Here is an 18,497-nt window from a genome sequence, read left to right as displayed (position 1 = left end):
GCAAGGATGCGTTGCCAGCTCATGACCAATTTGTCATCCACCACTATCCCCAAGTCCTTCTCTGCAGGGCTGCTCTTAATCCATTCATCCCCCAGTCTGTATTGATACTGGGGATTGTCCTGACTCAGGGGTAGGACCTTGCACTTGGCCTTGTTGGACTTTCTGGGCCCACTTCTCAAGCCTGTCAAGGTTCCTCTGGATGGCATCCCTTCCCTCTAGTGACTCAGCTGCACAACTCAGCTTGGTGTCATCTGCAAACTTGCTGAGGGTGTCCTCAATCCCTGTGTCTACATCATTAATGAAGATAAAAATAGTACTGGTCCCAGTATGACCCCTTGTGAGACACCACTCATTACTGGTTTCCATCTAGACATTGAGCCATTGACTGTAACTCACTGGACATGGCCATCCAGCCAATTCCTTATCATCTAACAATCCATCTGCCAAAACCATATCTCACCAATTTAGTGTCAAGAGTATTGTGGGGGACTGTATAAAAGGTCTTACATAAGACAGGTAGATGACATTCATAGCTCTTCCCTTGTCCACTGATGCATTGTAGAAGGCCACTAGATTAGTCAGGCATGATTTGCCCTTGGTAAAGCCATGTTGGCTTTCTAATAGCCTTGCTGGCTTCCCTATATTTTGACATTTCTTCCAGGAGTATTTGTTCCATGACCTTACTGGGGACAGAGATGAGGCTGACTGGTCAGTAGTTCCTAGGGTCCTCTTTTTTACCCTTTTTAAAAATGGGTGTGATGTTTCTCTTTCTCCAGTCACTGGGGACTTCACCTGACTGCCATGACTTTTCAAACATGATGGAGAGTGGCTTGGCAACTACATCAGCCAGTTCCCTCAGGACCCTGGGATGCCTCTTGTCAGGTCCCATGGACTTATGTATATTCAGGCCCCTCAGGTGGCCTCAAACCTGCTCTTCACTTTCAGTGGAGGACTTCATTACCCCAGTCCCTGCCTTGAGGTTCAGAGGCTCAAGATATGTGGGAAGAAAGATAACCACTGAAAAATGAGGCAAAAATTTTGTTGAGTATCTCAACCTTCTCCATGACGGCTGTAACTAGTTCTCCTGTCTTATTTATTTGGACGGGCACATTTTCTTTAATCTTTGTTTTCTGACCAATGTACCTGTGGAAGCCCTTATTATCTTCACATCCTTTGCCAAATTCAGCTCCAACTATGCCTTAGCTTTCATGATCCCATCCCTACATATCTGGGCAGCTTCACTATATTCCCAGGGTACACATCCCTGGTTCCACTGCCTGTGTATTTCCTTCTTACACTTTAGTTTGACCAAGAGATCCTTACTCAGCCTTGCTGGTCTCCTGCCTTTCTTTCCTGATTTCTTACACATGGGAATTGAGAGCTCTTACATTCTAAGAAATATGTCCTTAAAGAGAGGCCAGCTCTGTTCAGCCCCTTTATCCCTGAGGGCAGTTGCCCAGGGGGTCCCATCCACTAATTCCTTAAACAGCTGAAAGTTTGCCCTCCTAAAATTCAGTGTCCTGGCTCTACTCTTCACCTGGCCCATATACCTCAAGATTGTGAGTTCCTCCAGGGCATGATCACTGCAGCCCAGACCGCTGCAAATCTTGACATCTCTAGTTCATCCATGTTGGTAAGCAACAGGGCTAGTAATGCTTCTCCTCTGGTTGGGCTGTCTATCACCTGGATTAAGAAATTATCCTCAGTGCACTCCAAGAGTCTCCTGGGTTGTTTACAGCTTGCTGGGCTGCTTTTCCAGCAGATGTTAGGGTGATTGAAGACTCCCAGCAGGATCAGAGCCTCCAAGTATGAAGTAAGAATGCTTTGTCAACAGAATCCCCTTGATAGGGCAGCCTGTAGTAATCATCAGCTGCAAGGTTTCCTTTGTTGGCTTAGCCCCTGATTTTTACCTATAAGCTCTCAACCTGTTCATTGCTGTTTTTCAAAGGCAGCTCTGTGCAATTTTTTTTACACAGAGGCCAACACCCTCACCCTTCCTCCTTCCTTGCTAGTCCCTTCTGAATATTTATAGCCAGTCATGCGATTTATTCCACCATGTTTCAATGTCAGCAATTAGATCATAGCTTGCTAGCTGCACAGTGGCTTCCAACTCCTCCGGTTTGTTACCCATGCTGTGTGCATTGGTATAGAGGCAATTAAGTTGGGCTATCAACCATGTCACCTTTTTAGAGGAACACACCCTAATTCCTTTGAGGCACTTCACAGGTGTTTCTTGTGGAGGAGGAAATGCATGAGGTGCAGTAGGATCCCTCTGTCTCTACCGTTTCACTCCACCTGCTGCTCAGACAAGTGTTAATGGCTTTGGAGAGCTTATTCTAGACTGCTGTGGTCAGTTTTTCACAGCAGTGATCACACAATTTCACTAGACGAGTAGTTCTGAGACCAAGGAGAAACTTAGAGCAGCAGCACTGACCATGTCCCCTTTCCAGTCTGGTGTTGCCCATCTTTTGTTCTGTTAATGAAGCACTGGCTCTACATAATTATTTGAGAAAATGGATGAAAAGTATGTAGAAATAAAGATTTAGTTTCCACCTCTGATATTGTTCCTTAAGAAGCACGTAGGCCAGTGCTATGCATGCCGTATGTCCCTATTGTTCACTGAGAACACCACACTGTTGACACCTGATGCAAAATGCTCATCGTAATTCCTTTCTCTCATATTATAATGTCCAAGTCCTGGTCCTAGCAGGATTGGGAAAAAGCTGAGAAAAATGGAAAATTCCCTTGTTCATTAAAATATTAAGGAACTGACTTTTTAATGTCTGTTTGGAAAGTTTTCCGGTAGGCTGCGGAAGGAAACAAGTTAAAGGAATGGAAAATGTTTAACTGCAATTGATATAAAAACATGGTGTTGGCTACAATCTGGTAGAAAGCCTAGAGCATGGAGCTGCCCAATGGCTTCTTTGATTTGCTTCATAATATCTACTCTGCCTGGGGGTCTCTCCTGCAGGGCTTGTGGCAAACCTACAACTGAGTAGTATCCTATCTGTAGAGGTGTTTTTTTTTCAGATTTCTCTTCTCTCCTTGCTATCTCCTGATCCTAGCAGGCCCACTGCAGACAGTACTTCAGCCTAGAGTTTTGAGGGAATCCCTGCCTGTTTCTTCAACTCACTTCCATCTGGCTGTGTAGACAGCTACCACCTTGTGCTAAAGACAATCTTGGGTACATAGTTTGGATATGAAACTGTCTGCCAGGTGGTAGTTCAGGAAACTTGTCAATGCAGCACCTTTCCACATGCAGCAAATACCCCTGAAAGTGCTCTCTGTCCTTCTTTCCCAGAACAGAGATTCTTCCTCTGAAATCCGCAGAAAGCAGAGTTTCAGAGGCTTAACACAGACTTGTACACTAAAACCAGTTATAAGACAAGTATAAAAGAGGAGTTGAGAAAAAGCCAGAACATTTGGAGATGGCAGGGAAAAGAACAGTAAAGGACCAAAACAATGAAGTTCACACGCTGTATGGAAGTGTCAGTAATAAATCACTGGTGTAGTGCTTGCACTTGATCCCAAAATGGTCACTCACACTACTCTCTTTAAATCAGCTGGTGCACTCAGCCTTACCTATAATGAAGGCTATAAAAGTGTTGGGATGGTTAGGGTAAATGCATGTTGCTGCCTAGAAACTGGATTTGTTGAAATAACAGCTGTGAGGAATGAAAAAATATAGTAGTTTTATCAAGCTACCTTTGTGTGTGTTTGGGTGTATGTTAGGCAAAATGCAGCATGTTTGGGAATACTGCAATTCTACAAGTGCAGAGAGCTTGATTTGATCCCACTTTTCTCCCTTTTTGTCTCCCTGTCCTTTCAGAGAAAGTATTAGTAGAAGTGTTCTTTCCTATGGAAGTTTGTCACATATAAAAATATTTAATAACTTCTGGAAAATTGCAAGCATTTGTAGGCACAGATGAAGTAATAAACCTTTACTTAAATGGTGATTTTCTCCTTTTCCTGCTGGACTATGGAAGTAATCAATTTCAAAAGAAGTGGCATTTCTCTTCCATGATCTTTCTGTTTAATCCTGTAAAGAACACAGCCTCTTGACAGCTGCTTTTCTTTGACTGCTTTGTGTCTGCTCTTGCTTTAGATAACTCTGAGGAGGATCAGAACCTAAGGACAACAAGAAAGGAAAATATGCCCCAGTTAGTTTATTGATGGTGCAGTGACTATTTGGCACCTCGCTGCATGGGACATTTTACTCTTCCATCACATGGATGGAGCCTTTGGGAAAATGCAAGGATAAGATAGGAAAGCTTGATATAAGCATTGAGGAGTGTTGGGGAACTCAAAGTATGGTGGCGTTATGGAGCTACTTCCACTGGTATTTGGAAATAGATCAGGCATGGTGCAGGAGGTTGTGGGGTAGCAGTATTCTCAACAGGCTGACGCAAATCCATCCCAAAGCACCAAGAAACCTTGCTCGCTCCAGGACTGTGAAGGTGACTCTGAACTCCAGGAAGAGACTGCCTTTCTGACAGAGACATTTGGGTAGAATTTTCATTTAGGTAAAACCTTTCCAGCAAACAATATCCCTATATCCTTGGTAGTGTGCTGGCAGCTAGTAACACTAATGACAGTGTGGGTTCTTCATGGCTTGTGTTCAGTAATACTTAAACTCTTCAGATCCACTCAGGAAATGTCTGGCTTTGCCTCTTGTACTGTCTAGAGCTTTGATATGAAAAGCCAGCCACAAACAATGCTCCCATTTATTAGCTGCCTTGGCATCTGGCAATTTGAAAGGATGAAGGAAGTGCTTCACATCAATATCTTGAACAAATACAGCTATTACTAGTACATGGAGATACAAGGGTGTTGTGTTTGTTCTAGTGCCAACCTTGAGAGACTGATTACTGAGTGTTATATATGAACAGCTTTCTTAAGCTTAGTCTAGCATATTTAATTGTGCACTGTATCATACCTGCTCAGTGACAACGTAACATTCTCCACTGAGTTACTCAGCAAAGAATGTGGAAAATATGGCTGAACTGGAATTTGGAGTGGGATGTTTACTGAATCCAACTTTAATTTTTACAGAAAAGCTTTAGCAGAGCACAGGACCAAACCAAATGCCACAGCTCTTGTCTATGTCAGTAAGGCATAAGTCAGGAGTAACAGCTGAACAAGATACTATTGGTTTCTGGAGGTGTTTCCTTTATGTTCCAGAAAAATTTTTAGCTGATAGGTTGTTTGAGGCTACATATTGCAGTCCATTTAATAATCAGCTGACGTATTCTCAGGAGATTCTAGATACTGCTGCTAATTCCCTGAGTTTCTCAGGATGTATTTGACTACCTGCTCTCTTCCTTTTCAATTGTTTGGATACAGCTGTGATATCTTATTCTTAAACAGGAGGAAGGTACCTCTATTTTTATACAGGTGTATGAGAAGCACCACCTTGTAAAGTTTAGTCTCTCCCCTGAAATGACATCTAACTCCCACCTGACTTCTATGAAAGCCAAAGACAGAATGCCAGGATGTCCAGGCTGTGGTCCTTGTCCTATATCCTGCATATCCTATATCCTGGACTTCTCTTACAAGACAGTACTACTGAAGATTACATACTATCCGTTTTCTGGTGCTCCCTAATACAGACAATTGGAGGCTGCATGGCCTCCCTGGGAAGACATATGTTTAGTAACTTCCAGGTTTGCTATTTCTAGCATTTTCCCCAAAATCAGTTTATTAAACTGATATTGGTGTTTTCATGGAGTAAAGCCATGCACATCAGAGAAAGGAACACCTGAGATGACGTGTGCTATTGACTTACTGCCTTCCTTTGCTGCAACTACAAATGGCAGTGTCACCAAAATCGAGAATAAAACTCCTTAACACCAATGTAGTATTAAGAAGCAGGCATTCTTTATTACGGCACTGGATGCACGGGGGATAATTCCTCCTAACGTGCATACCACAAGTTGTGATAGACAGAGCTTATATTGCTCAGTTATATACATATCCATTAGATTTTCCAGAATAGCTATACATATTCATTCTATTTCTTGGAACTAATTATAATACTTGCATCTTAATGACCCATGCATTTTAAGTCCCTTAGGAGGCCCTGAAGAGGTATCAGGTGGTCTCTGGTGGTCCCTAGTGGTTTGTTAAAGGGGCGGGTTTTTTGTGTCCTTTCCATGAACTGAGTCCTTCTTCCACATATGGTTGAGAGCTGGCCCATCAAGTAATCCTGTAACAGTGTGTTGCAAGGTGTGTTGGTTTCACCTGGTGTTCTGACTCTTATCTAGATGATGACCTTAGTTCCTTTTGTCTTGGTTTGGACTGGTGCCTGCTGCTGGGTTGTTTGCATCCCTTCAGGATATCCCCAGTCACCCTCGTGAAGATTATGTCCTTGAGTGCATTCTTGCCTGAGGCCCCTTACAACAGTAGTGCCTCCCTGTTGGTATGAGCAATCAATATTTGTACCATGATTTGGTATACTGCACCTTTGCTTTTACTGATTTCATTTCCCTAGCAAAGCAACAGTGCCATTCATATTCAGTTCAACTGCTGTGACTGCCTCAGACAATTGTCACTGAGAGCAAAATGTGACAAGCATTGCCTCACAGAAGCTTTTATTCAGACCTGTGCAGGCATCTGCTCAATTGCTTCATGGAGGGGCAAATGAAATTTGAAATTAAGAGTAAGAAATGCAGTTGAACTTAATGTGATGGTGTCTGGGCTTTTTGAAACTGAGATGCTAAGTAAAAATACAACCTCCTTTTGTGCAAGTTCCTGATATTTGAGGTCAATCTGCATGTAAGCTTCTTACTGGAGTTCCTGCTGCATTTGGCAGATGTTGGATGAAGCAGGAGATCTGATAAAGGACAGAACAAGCCCTTAAATTCTTTCTGTGATTGTATGGCTTATTTTTCCTTTGTTAAGGAATACATTAGTGACTGTCCGCTCAACAAAATGTATCTGTGCTCTAAGCACACTTATTAGGAGGTTGTTTTCTTCCCCAATCCCCATAAAGACACAAACATAACTGCCTTTTCTTTTAGAGCTTCCTCAGGGAGTAAGATGGACCCTGATAACCTACTTCTGGCAGAATCACTGATCCACGCTCTGCACATTTAGTGACACAGGTTTAGTTACTTGCATGTGTCTAGTTACACACAAAGTCTACAATTACAGCTGCTGTAGTTGAGAAGTACTTCATGGTGCCCTTGAAAACCAACATAACATTGATAATATATCCAAGTAAAATCTATTGGAAACTTTTACTGCATTTTTCCTGCAAATGCATCCTTGACTAGTATACTCAGCGCAACTGGGTGAGTTAATATTTTGTACCTGTTTCTCCTTTCTCTGTGCTGTCTCCTGGGGACACATGGTGGTGCCTTTGGCCTCTGCTTTGCTAGGAGATGATTTCACAGAGTGGTGAGAAGCAGGTCCTCAGGGCTGTACAGTTGTGTGCACCTGTTTTGAACATAAGGTACACAGAGGGATTTGAACAGGCGTCGACAGGGAGTCTGGCAGCTGATACAACATCTTGCTCTGAAAACAGAAGGAGAAAACCCTGATTTGCTTTACAGGGCAGCACCTTGCCAGACAAGCTGAGTGGTTTGGTGCCAACCACTGGATGTGTAGCAGAAGGACAAGGAGACTGTCTGACAGGAGCTTGCCTGATGTGGGCAACACCCTGGCTGGGCCAGTCAAGTGGCTGCTCCGCCTGGCTGCTCTGCTTGGATGAAAGCCAGGCACCGGCACTGGCAGACCATTCACACCATGCTGGTGTCCCTGCCTCACCCCAACCTGTTGCCCACCTTGAAGCTAGCCCCAGCAGTAGCACAGCTGCCCTCCTGCCTCTTCAGCCCCACTTGACTTTCAGCCCTTCCCTGAGTGCTGATGGCTGTTGGTGGCCTTGGGGTCCAGCCCTGAGCCTGGGGTGGCCCATCCTCCTCAGGTTGTGCAGGAGGTGCCTCACCCCAACAAGGGACCGTCACGATAGCAGCAGGGATCAGTGTCACTGCTGAGATTTGCTCTCAGGCTGTTCCTGCAGTGACCAGCCATAGGCCTGCTGCAGGGCCTGGGACTGTTGCCTCCTTCCTAGTCCAGGACTCAGCAGCGGCTCCAGCCTCCTGGAACCCCTAGCTGAGGGTCAGCCATTCAGTCCCTGACCCCTGCCCATACTGACCACCAGTGAGTGGCTCCCCCTGCTGAAGAGAGAAGGCAACCCCTCCTCTGCCTTTCCATGTGGATGTTGTTTTTCCTCTTGCCAGCAGTATGGTGTTTGGTTTTTTCACCTGAGTCCTGCCATCACTTTGCTGTGTGCTGGCGCTAGCTGGTGGGGAGCACCCAAGGTGGGCAGAGAGGATGGGTGAGCTGCTGGGGAGGCCAAAGCCTGGCCAGGTGGCTCTGCCAGCTTGCTTGGAGGGTGTCTGCTCACTGCTTGCCATGGCAGGGAGTGCCTATGGATGCCCAGAGTATGAGTGTGAGGGGCTGCTGGCCTGGGGCAGGACAGACACAAAAGGATCTTTTTCGTCTCCCCTCTGAGGATGTGGGGGACATTTTGGGGGACACCCCTTTCCCACCTTTCAGGAGGCAGGGCCAATGCAGGAGAAATATAGTGAGGGTTGGTGAGGCTGTTAAAGGTTGGTGGGGCTGTTAAAGTAGCAACCTTGCATTAGCAAGATAAATCTCTTCAGCTGAGAAAGGCTGGTGTGGAAAACATTTAAATGTCCCCTTCATATCAGCAGGAGCATAAACAAGCCCTAAAGCTCATCTTTAGTACTTATGTTTAATTCTTGCCCTACTGTGTAACACTGTGAAATCAGTTGTCTCCTTTTATTTTCCAAATTTCATAACTACAAAACCAGGGGGAGACAACTGTACTACACATGCTAAGGTAAGCCAGTGATGAGTTATGCATGGAGAAAGTGCTTTTGTCACATTACTTCCTTGCCACATGATTTTGCATTGAAGGATTTTTCTTCCCAGCAGAAGGTGGAAGCTGTTCAGCATCTGAAATGAAAGTATTGTTTCATTCTCGCTTCAGTATTTCATTCTGTAGTGAGAGCTTTCTAGTGATTTGGTACATTATTCCTGTTCAGCTGCTAAGCAGAAGACATATAATTAACTGTTCAAAGGAGTTTGAAACCACGCCCCAAATATCACAGAACCACAGAATCCCAGGTTGGAAGGGACCTCAGGGATCATCTAGTCCAACCTTTCTAGGAAGAGCGCAGTCTAGACAAGATGGCCCAGCACCCTGGCCAGCCGACTCTTGAAAGTGTCCAACGTGGTCGAGTCAACTACTTCCCTGGGGAGATTATGCCAATGGTTGACTGTCCTCAGTGTGAAAAATTTCCCTCTCGTGTCCAATCAGAATCTCCCCAGGAGCAACTTGTGCCCATTCCCCCTTGTCCTCTCCATGTGACTCCTTGTAAAAAGGGAGTCTCTGTCTTATTTGTAGCTACCCCTTAAGTACTGGTACATGGTGATGAGATCCCCTCTGAGCCTTCTTTTCTCAAGGCTGAACAAACCCAGCTCTCCCAGCCTTTCCTCCCATGGCAAGCTTCCCAGTCCTTTGATCATCTTGGTGGCCCTTCTCTGGACCCCTTCCAGCCTGTCCACATCCTTTTTGTATAGAGGGGACCAGAACTGTACACAGTACTCCAGGTGTGGCCTGCCAAGCGCTGAGTAGAGTGGGATAATCAATTAATGCATGTTTTAATTTTATTTCCTGACTATAGGATATGGATGGTGGTGAAATCAATGGATATAAATATTGTGACATTTAATACTGTGCTGATTTTGGCTGGGATAGAGTTAATTTTCTTCGTTGTAGCTGGTATAGTGTGTTTTGGATTTAGTATGAGAATAGTGTTGGTGGCACATTGATGTTTTAGTTGTTAAGTAGTGGCTAAGTGTTGCTAAGTAGTGCCTATACTGGTCAAGGACTTTTCCAGCTTTCCATGCTCTGCCAGGGGCACAAGAAGCCTGGAGGGGAGGGGGCACAGCCAAACAGCTGACCCCAACTGACCAAAGGGATATTCCAGACCATATGATGTCATGCCCAGTATATAAAGCTGGATGAAAAAGAAGGAAGGGAGGGATGTTCAGAGCGATGGCATTTGTCTTCCCAAGTCGCTGTTAAGCTTGATGGAGCTCTGTTTTCCTGGAGATGGCTGCACACCTGCCTGCTGATGGTAAGCACTGAATGAACTCCTTGTTTTGCTTTGCTTGCTTGCGCACAGCTTTTGCTTTCCCTTTTCATTATATTATTGTTATTATTATTATTACTATTACTCTTTTGCTTTACCTGTTAAACTGTCTTTATCTCAACCCACAAGTTTTCTCACTTTTTACCCTTCTGATTCTCTCCCCCACCCCACCAGGGGGAAGTGAGCAAGAGGCTGTGTGGTGCTTAGTTTCTGACTGGGGCTAAACCATGACAAATAAGCAGACCTTTGTTGGAGAAGTTGATCTTCCCATTTCTGACTCACTTTTTGTGTTACACCTAACAATCACCAAGGCTGAGTATGGAAGAATTCTTGTACTTGTGAGAAAGCTGCACACCTACTAAAAGATCTGTCTACTAGATACAAGTATACTTATTAGAGAGGGACTATCTGTTCTGTCTTTGTATGGCCTGGAAAAATGGGGCACACTTTTAATGAGATGTTTGCTAATTAATACTAAAAGACATGGAAGACGACTGTCAAAACCAGTGCCAATTGCCTCTAAAGGTCACTTGCCAATTGCTGACAGGGAAACTGTAAGTGTTCTCACAAGCTTTACATTAACTCAGACCCCAGGAAGTGCTTAGCCCCTACATACATATTCCGGTATTGCTGAGTTAGTGCTAGATGTAGATGGGAAGAATAGTACAGGTTACCACATTATTTACAGGTCAACAAAAAAATTGTTCTGTTGTGAATATTTTTAATATTTCCAATACAAACTACTTAAAGTATTACATTTTCTGACAGACTTTAAAGCTTAATGACTTGCCATGTCTTGGCAGGGTGCATTTATTACCACATTATGTATGTCATATTCTTTTGTACCACAGATAAATGTAATTTCTCAATGTGTTGTTTTAGCTGTCAAAGGGATTTGCACAGCCATGCATAAAAAACTCATTATTGATAATATATGATACAGAGTTCACATACAAAACATGTAAAGAGCTTTTTCCCTACCTTCCTGATCTGTAACTACCTCTTAAGTCTGTGCTGGTGGTTCTCACCTCAGGAAAGAATTTTCTCATTCATTCCTCCAAACCTTTCTTGACCTCTCCCTTTAAAATAGCAACAGATACCATAATTTAACTGTTAGTCATTTGCTGTGTACTTTCATCTGATAAATACACGATGCCTATTATGGCTTTCTCTTCTTTTTGTCCTACAGCAAATGATACATTCTATAAAATGCCATACAGATCAAAGGCCGTATCACTTATTTACAGAACTGGACACTGAGTCATATTTATGCTTCTTCAAATAGCTTCCATAATACAGATCCTGTTCTATAGCTTTAACTCACTTAAATAATTCTTCTTTCTTACTGCAGCCAGTGGCATGATTTGAGCATTTATGGTCAGATGGGTTGAAATCAAAGAGGAAATACAGCCCTTTGTATTACGCAGTATGACCTCCAGTAGAAGTGAAGGCCAAATTTTGGAGGGCAAGGGAAGTGTAAGCCTTCCTTCATGTAGCTTTGCTTCTGCTGTGCTCTTGAATGTATTTCCTGCTCATCTGCCCGTGACCTCTCTGGAAAGATCCCATGGCTTAAAGAGGGTTTGAGGCCTGATGCATATATGCAATATTGTAGCTCTTCCAACTACTGCATTCACATATGTGGATGAGCATGTATTTTGCACGTTCTTATATTTATGTGCAATAAAACATTTGTTCATCACTCATCTTTAGAGATGACAAAATGTTGTGTTTTATAGTTCCACTTCTCTGTTGATAACCGTCTGGCAAAGCTGTTAACTGTTTACTCAGTTTCTTACAGGAAATTTCCCCAGGTCAGGAGAGCAAACCAAGGAGAGGTATGAGTGAGCCAGCATCAATTAGGTGTTTTATTAGTTCTGTCCTATACCTCTTCACTTTTTTCCAGTTTTGACCAGCTAGAAGGTGAGCAGGAACTTTCTTAATTAAAACTGGAATGCATTTATAGTTCTACCTTTTTGAGGTATCTTTCCATGTGATTATTGAAAACTGCTTTTCATTCCTAATTCAAAGCTTACCCCCTTCCTCCCTACCCTCCTTTCTCTTAGTGTGGACAGACTCCTCTCCCCCTTCAAGCAACAGTAGTTTGGCTGAAAATACTTTGAAAAACCAGAATACTGAGTTTCTGGCAAGGCTGGAGTGTAGCAGGTAAATTCACTATGCTAGCCAAATGAACTCACCCATGGTGGCAAGAGTTTGTGTTTGGGTGGTAAATCTCACCAGAATCCCACATGGTTTTGTTCTCTCATCCACAGAGAAAAGCTTGGAGAAGCAAAGATTTTACTTACTTGGAGAAAGGGGGAAAAGCTTTGGGTTAGTAAGGGAGTTTGGGGAGCCAACCAAAATGAGTCAAATCTCAGGCTTCATGGCATAAGAGTGGCTCCTTTCTGGGATCCTGTGAGAGGGTGTCTTTGAATGAATACCTTAGCAGAGAAAATACCAGCCTAAGAAAGAGAACATGCTTTTCCAGTCAGAAAATTAACCTCTAACACTGCTCCCCCCTGCCCTCTATTTCTGGGTTGGCAACAGTATTAATAACTATTATTTCCAGGTGATGCGAGTGAAACATGGTTTGAGTAAGTGTTGCTTCCCAGTGCTAGTATGCAGGAAACAAGCAAAACCAGAAACCTGTCTATAGATACAGACACCTAATTGTCCTGTAAAGGATATATGTACATGCAAACAGGAACACAAACCAGCATGGACTAAGCATGCCAATGTGGATTAAGCTACCTGTTTAACACACCCAATTAAATAGAGGGTTTCTGAACAAATAAAAAGGAAATATGAGTATGTGCGTGCACTGACTGATCCAGAAAAATAGACCATTTTTTGCTGGTTCATACCTAACCTTTGTGCTGTTGACATCTCTTCTCATAGGCTCTTTGTGTGAGTGGGCATGACTTCCACTCCCATGTCTGTCACAGGCGAACGTTGGGGAACAGGGAGGAAGGAAAGGTGAGTGGATTTCACAAAAACATGTCCAGTTGGAGAGTAATGGTGTCTGGGAAACAGTAGAGGCCACAGAGTTGTTTCTGAACAGCAATCACCCATTTCCCAGAATTTTTGATGGTCTTAGCGAAGACACCCACTAATGCTCCCTGCCTTCCCTAAACACAAAAATGCCTCTTTTATATATACTACTACTGTCATCTTTCTTTGTATTGGAGTAGTGAAAGGAGAAGCCCCCTGTCCAGGATACACTCAGACTGGAATTAGTGAGCAGAATGGGAAAGGGCAGAAGCTTTTCCAGCTTAAGGCACCTTCATGTTCATCTAACACTAGACCATCCAAGTACATCCCTCTTGGTTAAAAAAGGGACACCTTGAGTTGACATCCTTTGTTAGTACAGAACAAAGCACAGACCAGGCCAATGTCTTCCAGCAGCACAGGTTGACACAGTTTCCATCTCCCTCTCCCTGCCTGAAGCACCCAAACCAAAACACTGTCTACAGAGCTGTGGGGAAAGCACTCTGGGACAGTGTGTGAACATATTATACTCAAAACTAACTTACTGGCAGACTGTTGAGAGGACTCTCTTTTGTGCCTAGTGACCAGAGACATTGCTCAAGCCCCAGAATGTCATGTGCACAACCCTTTAGCTGTCTTCATAACCCTTTGCTGGACTGGTTTCAGTCTCACAATATCTTTTTTGTACTGTGGAGCTGCAAAACTGAACACAAGACTCCTACTGTGGCCTCACAACTTCCAATTAGAGGAAACAGTTGCATGCCTTGACCCATACAGTCCATACATCCCCAGGCTGGATACAAGGATGCTGTGGGAGAAATTGCCAAACACCTTGCTAAGGCTCAGGTTAATGACATCTGCTCTTCTCTCCCTGTCCACGGAGCCAGACATTTCATCACAGAAAGCATTCAGGCTGGTCAGGCACAGTTTGTGATCAGTAAATCCATGCTGGCTGTTCCCAAGCACTTTCTCTTCCTTCATATGCTTGGAAGAAAAGATTTCCGGGGGATTTGCTCCATAAACTTCTCAGGGACTGAAAAACAGCTGAGCAACCTGAAGTTCTCTGGATCTCCTTTCTTGCTGTTTTTTGAAGAGGAGCCTCACCTTCGTGTTTTTAAGTCTTGGCAGTTCAAAACTGCTTATCTCAGACTGCCCAAACTCCCCTTTCACCTGCCCTTTTTACATAATTAATTGGGTGAGCTAGAACAGTAACAATAGCACACTGCAGTCCACTGCTCCCAAAGGAGTCTTATATTATGGAAGGTAGAGCCACAGTGTAGAGACGGAATATTAGATAACTGCTCTCCCAGAGAACCCACATCTAAAGGACTGGTGATGCATTAGGGCAGGGGTAGGGCGGCGAGATAAAATATTCATGAAGTTGGTCCAGGACACTGAAGTTGGACCTGGAATGTGTGTTCAGCAAAGGTGCATTCAAACCTGTAGCATACTCCAGTGCAATTGTGACTCCTTTACTGTCTCCAGTGAGGTTTCTATTCACTAAGAGAGGTTGCTACACAGGTCTAAGACTTCTAAGGCAAATGCTGAAGTTTGTGTGTGAGTATGTCAGCCCAGACCAAAATATGTCTAGTGTGCAGACGTCTGTTCCAGAGAGTTGCAGACCTCGTTCCGAAATGGTTGGTCCACTGAGTCTCTTTGCCAATCTGACCTTGTGGAGGCCTGCTATGCTGCTTTCTTAAGCCTAAAGATTGTTTTTCTCTGCTTACCAAGATATCTGCTAATCCTGGGAACTCGTCTGGTTGCCCATCCCCTGTAATCAGCTGTGACAGTGACCCAAAGCACAACTTCCTGCCTGCATGTGCAGCAATTAGGAGAAGGAGTTTTACAGAGCAACATTTTGGGGAAGGAAAGGATGCTTTTAAGTGTCTGAACACCGGAGTACAAAGCAAAGTGCTTATAATGTGACTGGAGCAAAGACTAATTTTAGCACTCAGGCATAGCTTCAGGGTTTTGTCCTAATACTGTGCTGTGATACCTTTTAGCCTGGTGACTGGTATCTGGTAACACTTGGAGGGAAGAGACAGAGAATGACTTTGTTTTGCTCACTATCACTTTCTAGAGAACACACATCATCTGAACGTGCCAGTGGGGCATGTTTTGTCCCTAGTCAAGATCTACCCTCTTGGGCTTGGAGGACTTGGGCTGTGACTGAGACCTGGTTTCTTCCCAAACTTCCTCTCAGGTAAAGTAGTCTTGGTCTTCTCTTTCTTCCCTAACGCCTACCTTGTGCGAACGAAGTGCAGTCAGCCATAATATGCCACTATAGTAATGGACGTTGGGAAAAGCCTTCAACAATCCTGCTGTCAAGTTATGCCATGGGGCATTTACACATCTCTCAGTTCCAGAAGCAAGCAGAAAAGAATGTACTGAAGAAAAAACAAACACAGATATGCAATGATAAGATCAGAACTGGCACCTACATTTTTTTTCTCCTTAAATGAATGCAGGTTCTGACCTTTGTAGGTTAATTTAATAGATTTGACATTAACTTTCAGGTAGTGTTGTTTATTTGGACAGCCTGTATAGTGAAAATTGGAGCCAGGTTTATAAAAATACTTTCATGCAGGCAACAAATCCTGCAGTTCACTAAGAAACTTATAAAGAAGTATACTTTGAGAGTACTTGTATTATTGTATTTCTTTAAAGCTATTTGGAAGCCACAGAGTTTCTGAGTTAGACTGTAAACTCTGGGTATTCATTTGTTTCAGCTGTATCTCTGATTCTTTAGCTTTGCTCTTTGCTATTGTCCTGGTATTTTGTACTTAATTTCTCTTCCATTTGCTCTTTCCAGGATAATGCAATGCAAGTCGGGGAAGGAAAAAGTGGGTTTCATCTCATCAGAGCTAGTTAAAGCACGCTCATTACCTCTGCAGCTCTATACTCAGCACTGTGCCTCATCAGCCCTCCACAAAAGGGACTATGCTTTGCCAACTTTAAACAGGAATCGTTTATATGAAACACAGTATCTTTCATTCCAAGCCTGGCACTTCTCCTTTGACGACACTTGTTTTTTTAAAGCCTCAATCTCCCATAGGAACACAGGGCTTCAGCCTAGATTTCCAATCATTACAATGCCGCAAAAGGTACCTCAACAAGAACTTCAAAGTTTCCCAAATCTAGGAAGCAAATAGAGGCACCTCTTGCCCTTGTTTGTCTCCTGTTTTTGTCCCTCATTATTTTTTTCAAGTCAAGATCATGATTTTTCTTAGCCTGACTGGGCTGAGCTTTGGATAGTTAGGTATGGGGAGATGGAAGTCGAAAGAGTTCAAGGTTCCTGTGAATTGTTTCTCTGAATTAGGTAAAATTTTTTTGTGATTTTGTGCTCAGGGAGCCACCTGGGAGTGTCCTTCCTGTTCCCTGCCTCCATATTGCACTGAGCCCAAAATGGTCAAGTTGCATGCAATATGCTGCTTTTTAGTGGATCTTTGTCTTCACAAAATAGACTTTAGAATTGTCTCACCATCTACGTAATATGGATGTGGGCTGTGCGTAAAGCCCACTGTGATTCATTGTCAAGGAATATTAACTGATCATTTCAGAAATGGTAGCGTGGTTTATGGCCTGAGGGCCCATAAATGACTTTGTTTTCTGTAGTTCCTTCACACATGAACAGGAGAACAGCAGGCCCAGGCATGTCTTTAGTGAAGTATAGGTGAGCCCTAGCAAACAGAAACCTTCTAAAGGTATCTGGAAGTCCTGTGTAGCATAAGAGAAAAATTTCCTTCCTTCTTGTCAACTCTATTGTTCAGAGGCTTTTCACTTAGAAAATTTTTATCTTAATTGTGCTGTGAATAAATAAATGCCCCCAGCCCTCAGTTTGTCCATGTATAAGCGAGGTCTCAAAACACATAGCTTGCATGGTGTACTAAAAAGCAAGTGGCTACTCAGAGTTATCTCAGTACCCATGTGCACAATATCTGTAGTGGTGGAGCGACATTGCTCCCATATTCCATGAAATTCCCCCTGACCACTGATTTCCTGTTGGGGTGAGGAACAGGAATACTCCTGTACATCCCTCAGATCTCACCAAATGTTAAAAGGCAAGGGGAAATTCAGCTTGTTTCAACCAGGTCTTCAGTATGGATGATGTGAGAGCAGGGACCCTGTTGGAGCATGGTGTGATGTTCAGGTCTCTGGCAAAGACAGCTTATACTCTTTGAATACCTAGTGCTAATATAATCTAATTTCCTTATCTCTGTTTAACTTTCAAAGCTCCTCAGCATTATTTTTTATCTCTGGAACAACTGGCCTCATGACCAATAAATTTTAAGTGCACATTTAAACCCATACACTTTAAATGTTTTTGGACTTCTGTGACCAGTAGAAAATACATATCGTATCTGTGCTATTTGGAATCACACTGAATTAGAAGAGCATGAAAAAGTTGCAAATAGGAGATTTGGAAAAAGACCATGCTCCCTGACACTCAAATTACAAAAGGAGAAGGTAGTTCTTCAGGAAGCAGTTTTGGATGAGGAAGAACATAATTTCTGTTCATGATTAACAAGAAGGCAAACGAAAAATAAAAGCCTAAAAGACATTCCTGACTTAATATATAATAAGTTGATATTGGAACAAACCTAGTGATTTCCACTGAATAATGCAGCTTTACATTGTTCAGGTGGGCTAAACTCTCTGAAATGAGGTTCACACGTTAAGTAATTGAAGACAAAATTCAGTAATACGGCACTTCTTACACAAGTGTAGCTGTAAATTATACAAATGTCTGCTGGATATGTCACTGACCCACAGCTAGTACTAAAAAACTGACAATAATCTATCTCTCCAGCAAAAACCTCTTGAGTCACTTAAGAAGGCAGGAGGATTTGAATGTCTGAAATCTATATTCTGGCCATACTTTGTAAAAATGCAGGTACATCCTGCTTCTAACTAAGGCGATTTCAATTACAGGCATCACTGTATGGGAACAGGTTGATTACAGAGTTCCTTTTCTGTTATTCTAAGAAGATGGTGGAACAGATGTTCATTTTTAGACAATGATGACAGTTATGTGGCCTAACAGACATTCTTATACATGTCAAAAGTACAGTTCCTACGAAAAAAACCACTTTCTCTTTCACTCCCAACACCACTGAGTAATACATATCCTCACTGACAGCACTGGCATGTTTATGGAGGTTCTTGGATATGTTATTTTGATACTACAACATGATAAAAGCAGTTAAAATGGGTATTATCCTTTTCCCCTGAATTGTGATTTCTCCAAGAAATTCAATCTTTGACTAATAAATGGGCAAGTGACAGTCTGGAATTGTTTGTTGATGGCTGGCAGAAGGGAGTATTAGA

The 18,497-nt window shown here is 43.1% G+C and overlaps 1 long non-coding RNA gene across 1 annotated transcript; it reads left to right on the top strand.

The window, feature by feature from the left end:
* The first annotated feature begins 12,329 nt into the window (after nucleotides 1-12,329).
* LOC142052135 (uncharacterized) lies at nucleotides 12,330-17,478 on the top strand. Its single transcript, XR_012658733.1, has 4 exons — nucleotides 12,330-12,347; nucleotides 13,080-13,157; nucleotides 15,250-15,372; nucleotides 15,982-17,478. It is a non-coding gene; the product is annotated as an uncharacterized LOC142052135 (long non-coding RNA).
* The last annotated feature ends 1,019 nt before the right edge of the window (nucleotides 17,479-18,497 follow it).

The sequence above is a fragment of the Phalacrocorax aristotelis genome, chromosome 1 (assembly GCF_949628215.1).
Source record: "Phalacrocorax aristotelis chromosome 1, bGulAri2.1, whole genome shotgun sequence".
NCBI lineage: Eukaryota > Metazoa > Chordata > Aves > Suliformes > Phalacrocoracidae > Phalacrocorax > Phalacrocorax aristotelis.
Note: the sequence above shows the minus strand (reverse complement) of the source record. Positions and strands in the feature narration are given on the sequence as shown.